This window comes from Haliaeetus albicilla, chromosome 7, assembly GCF_947461875.1.
Source record: "Haliaeetus albicilla chromosome 7, bHalAlb1.1, whole genome shotgun sequence".
Taxonomy (NCBI): domain Eukaryota; kingdom Metazoa; phylum Chordata; class Aves; order Accipitriformes; family Accipitridae; genus Haliaeetus; species Haliaeetus albicilla.
In genome coordinates this window covers 33,957,407-33,962,392 of record NC_091489.1, presented here as the reverse complement: position 1 = coordinate 33,962,392, position 4,986 = coordinate 33,957,407, and the positions used below count along the sequence as shown (strand labels likewise).

The 4,986-nt window shown below is 35.4% G+C and overlaps 1 long non-coding RNA gene across 1 annotated transcript; it reads left to right on the top strand.

The window, feature by feature from the left end:
• The first annotated feature begins 3,338 nt into the window (after positions 1-3,338).
• Positions 3,339-4,725, top strand: LOC138685870 (uncharacterized). The gene is made up of 3 exons (XR_011325252.1): positions 3,339-3,624; positions 4,178-4,290; positions 4,557-4,725. It is a non-coding gene; the product is annotated as an uncharacterized lncRNA (long non-coding RNA).
• The last annotated feature ends 261 nt before the right edge of the window (positions 4,726-4,986 follow it).

The following is a 4,986-nucleotide window of genomic DNA, read 5'->3' as shown; positions in this document are numbered from 1 at the left end:
ATGTGCCAGTTGGAATGAGCGTTTTTGTTGGCAGAAGACCTAAGGTAAATTTTAAAAAGTTAATTTTAAAATATTTTTACAAACTTTCTATTCCATTATTAGAAATGGTAGTCTAATTCTGTCATTACAGTTTTTAGAACTGAAGGGGTATCTCTGAAGATCTCATTTTATATGATGAAATTAAATGTTAGCAGTATGCTGCTACCTCACTGCTGTAATTTCTAACATGTCTTTTGCTTCCATTACAAAGGCTAATGAAATAGAGAACACACGGGACTTAGCTGTAGAAGATGTAAATGATAATTCACCACAATTTCTACAAACTCACTATAACACTTCAATATCAGAGGTGGGTTATGGCAAATGTTAATATTTTTTCTTGTGATATTTTGAAATTGCTTTTTGAGCCCAAAACATATGAGGTTCTAATGTGACCACACTAATATTAGATCATTACATACACCCATATGGGACTTTCTACACCTTCCCATGGGTGTGGAAAAGAATGGCAGGGCTGCATGTACAGCTGGAGGCATGGGGTGAAGAAGAAACATTCAGCTATCTGACCTAAAAATGGAAATTGGAAGTAATTTGCATATGCTAAGGAGGTGGCACAGCTTTCCTGCCAGAAGTTAGGAAGGATACCAAAAGGGGCTTGTGACTGAGCATTTGATGATCTTTATTTCCTGTAGGTATCTGCAATAAATTTCACGGTTATAAAAGTGGAAGCTCTGGATAAAGATTTTTCACCTTTGTTGAGCCTCATTACTTACAGTCTTTGGGTGAGTGCCCTTTGTTTGTCAGAGACTGTGAACACCAGTCTACGTTTCATACGAAATACAGCCTGGGACCTGATCTGCATATGCTGTCTTGCACTGTGCGGTTAAGATTACAAATCTGCAAAAAGCTAGCATCAGAAAGACCATTTAAAATTAGAACTTATACCACAGGATCAGCCTAGCATGCAGTGAGCCCTGAATCTTGTTTCTTAACATTAGTGAAATGTTTTGTGGCACTCTTCAGCTGCAGCTAAGGAACTCAGTGGTCCTTTTTAGAAGCAGGAGTGAAACAGTTTCCTCTCTTTTTGAAGTTCCTATTTGATTTGCTGTTGATCTCCAGTCCTGCTGAGGTGTATATGTAAGTCACATGAAGTAAGATTATTTCAACTAACTTTAGTGGGGATCTTCACATCTGAGCTTGTTGTCTGCTCCTTTTATAGCTGGCAAAGGGAAGCTGATGCTATTCATCTGATCTGCTTTAGTTATTGACTATAGGATAAGATAAATCAGATAGAAAGTCTAATGGCACTGAAGGGAAAGGCAATAGAATGTGTTGAAGAGGATCAGCATTTTCCTTTCCAGTGGTGGTGTTTGAGAGATTCCTGGTCTCTTATGAAGAATAGTCCAATAATAAAGGTGGTAAGAGAAAAGAAAATGTATTTCATTGTTAATCATGTAAAATATGTGATTTATTCATTTAATAGGGTCCAAACTCAGATTACTTTTATATAAGGGAAGGAGATGGAAACATCATGTTGAATAAAACATTGGATTACAACAAGATCAACCTTTTCAATTTAACAGTCCAAGCAAAGGTATGATATAAATTAAAAGAAGAATGGGAACCACAATAGTTCTACAATGATACTTCCTTTGTTATAACATTCCAATTTCTCCAAATTTACAACTTATGGAGTTCCCAAGCCAAAGTTGTGTCTGTATCTTGGCTTATACTGCAGACGCAGTAGCACATTTTTAATATCTGAGCCATTGTTTAAGTCTTCCCTCAAATACCAGCCCAAGTTTCTTTCTGTGTGTATTTCTTTAAGTTATGTATATTGTACATATTTATTCTGCACTATTCTAACATATGTTCACCTATTCCTTCTGGTGGATCTATCCTATTTTTGTTGCATCTTACCACCTGCAGTCTTTTTGTGTGTCTTTTTTGAGATTTGAATATATATTTGTCTTCAATTCCTTTTAGAACTAAAAAGAAGTAATTTTGCTGTGTTTATTGTGGTATCTAGCAAATAGTATAGCTGCAGCAAATGTACTGTTACTACATTCTACATGCTACTGTGTAACACCCGCATGATATAAAATTAATAACTAAGAGCAATTACCTTTTGATAGTTTTATTCCTAGAACTGGATTTCTAGAAATGGAAGAATCTGACAGGGTGAGAGTTCTCAGGTTAAAAATGCTTAGACACTACAAAGCACACATAATAATATTCTGCTGTATTTTCCACTGAGAAATGGCTGTTTCCTTACAATGTTCCTTATTTTCTTCTTTCTCTTGGGATGCAGGAAAAAATTGGAAACAACAGTGATACTGCATCGTTACTAATTAGTATACAAGATTATGATACGTTGAACCCCTATTTCAGTCAATCAGTGTACAATGGAAAAATCAGTGAAAATCAGGTAAAAGCTTTTCACTGAATGCTGCAAATGTAAATAGGTTTTTCCTGTCCACAGTGCTTTGCTTTCAAGGATTCTTCATCATTGTGCAGCTTAAGATGGAGGGCTGCTTTGTTTTGTGCTAACTGGTCATTTGTAACGTTATCAACTGTAGACCTCCAAGTAGCAGGTAAGCAAGCCATGTATTATATGAAGCATAAAACTTTCTGCTACAGAAACAGATTCTTTTGTGTTTGGAGGAAAAAAAGAAAAGAAAAGAAAAAAAAAAAAGAGCTAAACAGGTGCTGTAACAAGGCTTTTACTGTAAACTTGGAAGGGCAGTTGACTGCCCATTAGTCCTGGAGTTGGCTGCCTTGTTTCAGTTTTAAATGCTGTCATTCCTTCATACTTCATTGCAATCAGGTAAGCAAAATAAGAATCTGAATTGTAAACTGTGGTTTATATTATATTGTAATTTTTTTTTTATATATATATATACGGTGGAAATTGCTGGGTGGAATGTATTTGTTTAACTCAGACTTCTGTATGTATTGACCAAAAAAAAAAACCCCAACCCCTAAACCCCCCACAGTATACCAGAGTGATCCACTAAAATTAAAATAATTATCATCTTTATTATCCCTACTTTTTATCCTTATCTTATCTTCACGTTAACATATTTTAAACCACATATGCTTTTGGTGTTATACCTTTGGTGTTCCTTTTGCTAGGAGTTCGTCTTTAATTGTCTGAAAGGAATCATTTTAGATCTTCTAAAATGTTTTATCTTTTAAATAAATTACTGATTTTATTAGGGCTGCAGTGTAGACTTCTGTATTGTTTTCCGGGAGAGGAATGGAACTGAAATATTCAGTGTTCTTAATATGAATCACGTCAGTGACTACTGGTTCATAGTCTGGTGTTTCTCAAACACAGTGTGTCCATCAAGTATTTTGGTCATCATTTTACTCTGTAAAGAACGTATGGCAGAGAGAGATTTTTCTTCTGGACCCCAGTGGTTAAACATATGTTTCTTGTTTCTTTAATCAAAATTGTGACTTATGTAATGAACAATTTTAAGTTTGTGTGTGTTTCTTTCAAGTTAATCAGGTTAATATATGTTTTCTAGTTGGGTCCTCTGGCTATTCTCCCAGAGAAGATATTGGCTAAAGATGGAGACACAGGTATAAATGAAAAAGTAGTTTACAGCATCAAACTAGGTAAGAGCTTTTGTTTTCTTTTAGACATTCACACAATAATTTATGATGTCTGTGTTACTGAAGAGAATAATAAGGAAGTGCAGTGTACAGTCAGATGTCTTAACTGCATACATCTTTACTACAGTGCTGCTCCATGAGCTAAATTGGCTTAACTTCAGTCATTATAGCAGGGTCCAACTATCTTAAAAATGTTTAGTTGTTCTTAATCTCCCTCCAATAAAAAATTCCTGATTCAAAGTGTAATTCAGTGTAGAGGTTTTCATTTGATCAAAGGTCCATTCAGGACCATCTAGAGAGACCAATTCCATCATGAGCTTTACCTCCTCCTGACAGAATTGCTAAAAGCTCATGAGATGCTTAATTTGACACCTTTGAAGTGTGAGTGAATTTCCTAAGAATTCTTTTAAGGACACAGTGTTTGAAAAAAAGCCTTTTACCTGCAAAGTCTGTTCATTTTTGCTATGTCTGAATAGATAACAGTCATAAAAAGGACGGATCAGGCTTACTGTTTGGGTTCATTCTCATTAACCCATTGCAATTTGTTGCTTTTCAGTGAAACCCCCGGCCTATAGCAACACCTTTTTAATCAATGCAGACACCGGAATGATGACAGTAAAGACTCCAATTGACAGAGAAGAATGTCCATATCTGCTTGTGGGCATTCAGGTAGTGACTGTTTTAGAGTTCAGTGTGTTAATATTGAGTCTCAATTTCATAAAATAATATGTGAATCCATGTTGCTGTTAATAGTATTTCTCATAGTAATGTTAAAGGGCAGTTTGTATCAAGGCTCCATCCTGCCATTTAAAAAGCAAGATAAAGGAAAACTTTGTTCATTGAATATATGCAGTCATGTCATGTCCTTGTGTTAAGCTGGAATGGCTCACTGTTATCAGGGTATAGAATTTACAGTTACCAACTCTGTTTTATAGGCAACTCAGCAAGACAATATTTTTAAAACAGCTGATGCAGTAGTTCTGGTTACTATCGAAGATGTGAATGACAATCATCCAGTATTGTCACAATCAAGTTACAATGTCTCAATTCTAGAAAATTTCCCAAATGGGATGGAAGTTCTTCAAGTAACAGCTATTGACAAAGATGAGGTAAAATGACAATGTTGTTATAGTTGCTACAAATACTGCACTTCTGAAATATAATATAAAAAGCATTTGCATTATACAGCTATGGTGAAATAGATTCCCCCCGCCCTGACTACATAAATATGCTTAAGCAAAACAAACTTAATTTTACTTCTTTAAGGGGTAGAGTACTGCAGCCAAAGAATACATTTTGGCTGTCTCTGAAAATCCTCTGGTTTGCATAAGGTCCCAAACATGAAAGCGCAGAAGTGCAAAATGG